We start from the raw sequence: 5,865 nt of genomic DNA on the forward strand, positions 1-5,865 counted from the left end.
TTCCTGGGGGGATCAGCCCTGGGAGTGCAGGACCAGGGGACCCCCAGACCCAGCTGGGGTCTGCTTCAGAGGGGAGACCAAGCGTGTGCTGAGATCCTTGCAAAGCAGGGGCAACAGCAGAAACAAAGCAAGAGATAGACAAATTGCCTGATTCAGCTTCCATGAGCTTATCCAGAATATTGAAACCAGAAAACGTAGCAAGAAGCTATTTTAATTTCAGCCGACGTATAAGTTTTGGGTCTATGGTTTACTGTGGTTTTTATTTTGAATCAAATATGGAGGATGTTCCATAATTTCCTCGGGGCTCTGGGCTCTGGGGACTCAGTGCCTGCCTTTCTCTACTGGGCACAGTAGTCACATGCCAGCTGCCTTTAGGAGTTGGCACCCCTGGGCCTGGGCAGGTGCCCCTTCAGGTCAGGGACATGGCTTGAAGCCTGACACTTGGCTTCTGGGTGAAGCTACCACATTCTAATCTTTTGCTATGGTTCTCATCAGACATGACTAGTGGAGTATTTTTGTTTTTGTAGAGAGAACAGACCCATGACCTCAGTGGTTTATTTTAACTGCAGATGCACCCAAAATACTGGTTGCTTTGTGCTGATATGGTTACAGGGCTGTCAGTTTAGCAGGCAACATGCTAGCACCTACTATGTGCAGACTCTGAGGCTGGGCCTACCCTCAGCATACAAGGTAGAGAAGACAGCAAGACCCATAGGAGGTCAGCCACCTGGGTGCCAAGGAGGGTGGTGGGGAGGTCAGCAAGGGGGTGGTGGATCTGGCAGGAGTCCATGGCTGTCATCCTGGAGAAAGTGTCAGAAGCACTCATCCTTGAATAGGAGACAACAGCAAAGGACAGTAGGAGTATGCCCCAGGCAGAGAGTGTGTGTGCTCGCAGACCAGCGCCTTGTGGGCTGCCTGTCTTTGTGGCAAGGCTATCTGCATCACAATTTAGGTGCAATGTGGAGCCCTTCTTGCAGACCAGACCCCAGGCTAACTGGCTTAGGTGTGTTTTCCCGGTTAGTTCTCACCAGCATCCCATGAGATCAGTACACTTAGTGCCCATCTTACAGATGAGGAAACTGAGGCTCAGAGAGGTTTAGCAACTTGGGTAAGAAGCAGAGGTATGGCCCTGGGCTGCTCCGTGCCACCTCTGCACAATGCCCTCATTCAGCGGGCAGCAACTGAGTGCCTACTAAGTGCAGGCCCTGAGCCAGGTGCTTCCTGGATTCAGGCCCCAGCACTACACCGCAGAGTGTCCTCAGATGGCTGGCATCTCTCATCGTTATCTGGGCACAATGACCAGAGGAAGCTCTCTCCAGGGGTATATGTGGGTATGGGGGAGAGGGGTGCGGGTGGGAGCCTGGAGGCACCTGCTTCGTAGCTATGAGCTCTCCTTCATGAAAGTCTTAGTTTCTTCACCTGTAAAATGGGGCCATATGCTTGCTGTGCAGGCCCATGTGAGATGAACAGTGAAAGCGTGTGGGAAAAGTGCTCTGTGCATTTGTTGAGCCCTCAAACTGGGCTGGCTCTCCTCAAACCACCGGGAGCCAGCTTCCCAGAACAATCTAGCTACCAGCCTTTCCCTGCAGCTGACAGGCTGCGGTCACCAACGCCACCACCACCCTGAATTATTCAAGACCCTCCAGGCCTCAGTGGCAGCCATTCCCCTCTCCCTGCACAACTGGGCTGTCAACACCAGCCTCTGAGCCTCTGGCAGTGATCTATCTGTGGACTTCAGGGCCCCCCCAGCTGCAGCCTGCTCAGGTAGGGCCATGAGTGTGATAGGGCGAGGTGTGGCTGAGCATGAGAGTGACAGTGAGCATGTGAGAGCAGGAGGGGTGACAGTGTGAGTGTGTGTGTGAGTGTGGCTGTAACGGTGCGTGAGGATGTGTCAGGTGAGCATCTGCGTGAGGGCAGGTGTGAGTGTGCCACACTGTGTGTGAATGAGTGTGTGAGTGTATCTGGAGCCTGGGCTCCCCTTAGCTGCGGGGGAGCTAGGCTCAGAGAGGAGTTCCCTCTGGCTACAGAGAATGCAGTGATCTGAGAGCCAGATTCCAGCCTGGAGCGGGAGGGGGTCAGCTCACCTTTGCTTCGAGGGTCCCTTAAGGGCTGGTTAGAGTGGGGAAAAGGCAGAGAGGCAACAGTTTAGGAAGAAGTGTATGTAGTGGTTGGATCATGAACAGGACTTGGATTCCGTGGGGTCTCAGAACACTGCCAGTCAGATTATTTCAGTACGTGTCATTTCCCGGCAAGCTGAGACCCTCAGAAGAGAGGCAGTTCCCTCCCCTTGGTCCCTTTCCTCCTCCGGGGCCTAGGAGAGCTGTGAGCCCCTGTGGGCAAGAGGTGAGGACTGTTCTCTTGGATCTGTGGCCAGATGGAAGCTCTCCAAGGTCTTGGGGGATGGGGAGGGCATGGGGGCTTACCGGCAACTTGAGGGAGGGCCCTCACCCATAGGCAGTAAGGACAGAGCAGACCTCTGTTTGCTTGGTCCCCACTCCTACAAATGCACTGGCCCTGGAGGGTTACTGCTTCATGTGGGGTAAGATGGAGTACCTGGGAGATTGGGGTCTAGTGAGATTTAGGAACTGGGAGCCTGCAGTGTGTGGAGGTTGTGAGGGTGGAATGTGTGTTTGGTGTGAGTGCTGGAGTCTGTGTTTGGTGTGAGTGCTGGGGTTGGTGTGAGGAGGTGGGAGGCTGTCTGGGTTTGCCTTTGTATCTGTAAGATTGTATGTTTATAAGACCTGTAGCTGTGACTGTTTATCTGTCTTTTTTGAGTGCGGACCTGTCTGTGTGATCACATGCGTGTGTGCGATCTGTATTTGAGAGTGGATGTGTGTGGAAGCATGCTAATTGTGTGGGAGAGGTGAAACATGATTGACAGGGAGGGGGCGGTAGGTGGGGGCCCACACTGAGGTGCATGGTTTCATCCTTCCTCACGCTCTGCTTGTCATGACTGAAATCCCCTGGACTGCTTTGAGACCATACTGCTGAGAATCTGGTTGCTGGGCTTCAGCTGGCAGAACATCAGAGCCCCAGGCCGGGAGAACCACAGGTTGGGAAGGTGAGGCAGGGTGAGGCACTTGGTGATGGGGAGCAGGCAGATAGAACTGGCTACAGAGCCAGGGCTGCTGGAGTCTGATACCTGGTCCAAGTCCCAGCTCCTCCACTCATGGGAGTGAGCTGGGGCAAGTCACTCTCTGAGTCTCAGTTTCATCATCAGAACAATGGGCCTGCACACTAAGCATTACCCACCCCAAATCCTATAAGCCTGCCTTCTCCTCCTGGCTCTGGGAAGTTGACCATTGGAGGCCTGGTCACTGGCTTGTCTGGAGGCTGGGGAAGGATGAGATGACCTCTTCCCTTCCCTGAAGGGCCCAGAAGGCCTGACTTGTCCTACTGCACCCCTCCCATCAGTGACCTGTGTGGACTCATGAGAACATAAGCCAGGTGGTCATCCTGTTGACCTCTCTGCATTCTGGGAGGCTCGGCCTCCAACCCCCAGACCAGGGAGAGGTCTCTACTCTTCCACTTCTTCCTAGGTTCAGAAGCAGGAATGGGGGATGTCCTGCCCGTCCCTTCTCTGACTTTACCTTCCCTTTCTACAGCAGGGGTATTCTGGGGTGGGAGGACTCAGTGTCCCTGCTGCCTGGTCCTCAGAGCTGGCTAGCTCCCCCCGTGCCCCTCGTTCCCCCGCCTGCTCGCCTGAAGAGCTGTGGCCCGGGCAGCTGTCCGGCTGAGTGGGTTAGCAACACAAGACAGATGGCGAGGGATTATCTCAGCTTCTCAGAGCGCGATGGCGGCAGTGGCGGGGGTGGGGGGAAGGCTCTCACACCCTCCCCATGTGTGTGTACACACACACACACAAATGCACACATGCAGTTCCCTGCTCCTGCCCCAGACCCAGCCCAGCCTCCTGCTATTTATGAGGTGGGCAGGAAGACAAGAGGAGAGATGAGATTATGAGAATTGGTGAGAACCGTGGGACTTGGCAATCTTATCCCTGCCCTACTTGGCTCCCAGACCACAGGCTGAACCAGCTTCTCAGGCCCTTGGACCCTGCCCCTGCTATTATGATTTCTCTGCAGCTGCCACCACTAGGAATGGTACATTCAGGAGGGCATGGTTTTACAGAGCAGTTTATGGCCCAGAGATGTGTGAGCTGCACTCAAAGTCACACAGCAAGTTTGATTCATTAGCAGGCTAAGCTCTGGGGGCTGGCAGGTGGTGGAGTCTCTTAGATGTCCTGGCACTGGCCGTGGGGTCCTTGTGTGTTCCGCAAACAAGGTGTGTTTGCCTTAGCACTTGATACTGCAGCCCAGGGTCCCACAGGGGCATGTCACAAGGCCAGCTGCAGGCATGAAGGGCTCACAGGCACAGCAACTCCTTCATATACACTGTCAGGCTCTGGGTGAAGGCCATATGGAGTTGAGGTGACAGAGCTGTGTCTCCATGCTGTGTCACTGGGAAAGAATTGGGGCAGGGTTAGAACCCCACTAGAGTGACTTCTCCTACCTGCCCCCCAGTTTGCCACAGGCGGATGGTGGAGGAACTTTCCAGCCTCAGCCACACACTCAGGCCCTCCCACCACCACATTCGCCCCTTAACAGCCACACTCCAAGTCCTGAGTCAGCTATGCTGAGCCCCCTGGGGAGGAATGTGGGCCAGGAGGGTGGGCAGGATTGGCAAGTGGCAACCCCAGGGGGCCCTTTTCCCAGCATGGGTGGATGGGGCCCACTCAGTGGGGAAGGCAGGGTGGAGGCCTTCTTAGAGAACTCCTTCTCTGGTCCTAGCTGCCAATGTCCCAAGAGTGACTCAGTGTCTGCTGGACCCGGGGGTGTGGATGAGGGGCAGTGTGGGGCGGCTGCGTGTTGCCCAGTGCCACTCCCTGCAGAGCAAACCCACTTCTCTGGGCTCTCATGTGTTCACGTGTGCTTGCCCAGGATGTCAGGTGAAACATGACCTCAGGGTCAGCCTGGCCCGCCTCTGGGGCTGCATTATTTGCGGGATCGCAAACATGGTGATACCACTCACACTGTCCCGGCACAAACAAGACCAGCACAGCCAGGTTTCCCTGTTCCTGCCGCTCAAACCATTGAATCAGTCCTTCCCATGCTATTGGATGAGAGGGGCTGCCAGGACCAAGCCCCTCCTCTCCACCGCCAATGTGACCACAGTCTTGGTATCCGGGTTGGGCCCACTCTAGAGCGCTAGGTCGAACTCATCTCGTGGATCCAGGCCAAGCTCCACTTCTCTGTCCCTCCAGCCTCAAGTTGGTCATTTGTATCGTGACAGCTGGACAAAACTATGTCTAAGCTCCCCATCTTTCCTCAAAGCTTGGCCTGGGGAGCCCTACATGAAACCCTGGAGGTTCTGAGCCTTCCCCCACCCCCAGCGGGGGACTTTTCGGTCTGTGAAAGTCTAAAAGTAACATTCTAAAGAGGCACCGTGAGAGCCAATCAGAGAGCCCATGTAAATAACAGCCCGCTGATTGGCTGTCTCCTTCACGCCCTGAACGAAACTTCAACTTCATCAACTCAGCGAAGATTTTTCCTCTGGCCTCGCACGCCCTGCAGGAGGCGGGGCCGGGGGTCACCAGAGCCTTCTCCCAGCCGCACGCTACCTGGCCCGCGGAATGGGACCGCGCTGGGACAGGTGGGGGCGAGTGTGCCGCCCTGACCCTGGCCCAGAGGGGTTTGTTCTGGTACAGAATCCCCCGCGGGGGAGGCCCGAGAAGTGAGCCCCGCTTTCTTTGTAGGACCGCCGCGGAACCGGCCGCAGGCCGCGGGTATAGAGCTTGGCTGGGCCGGATCGATATCTGCCCGCCGGACTGATGCGCGAGGGAGGCAGCTAGACAGGCTGGCTTTG

General features: G+C 56.0%; 1 long non-coding RNA gene across 1 annotated transcript; it reads right to left on the bottom strand.

Annotated features, from left to right (window-relative positions):
- Nucleotides 1–539: 539 nt before the first annotated feature.
- On the bottom strand, nucleotides 540–5,383 carry LOC105716106 (uncharacterized). The gene is made up of 3 exons (XR_001107189.2): nucleotides 5,354–5,383; nucleotides 4,370–4,460; nucleotides 540–827 (listed from the first exon to the last, which is right to left on the bottom strand). It is a non-coding gene; the product is annotated as an uncharacterized LOC105716106 (long non-coding RNA).
- Between the last annotated feature and the right edge of the window lie 482 nt (nucleotides 5,384–5,865).

The sequence above is a fragment of the Aotus nancymaae genome, unplaced genomic scaffold (assembly GCF_030222135.1).
Source record: "Aotus nancymaae isolate 86718 unplaced genomic scaffold, 86718_ANA_hifiasm-v0.15.2.pri h1tg000064l_1, whole genome shotgun sequence".
Taxonomy (NCBI): domain Eukaryota; kingdom Metazoa; phylum Chordata; class Mammalia; order Primates; family Aotidae; genus Aotus; species Aotus nancymaae.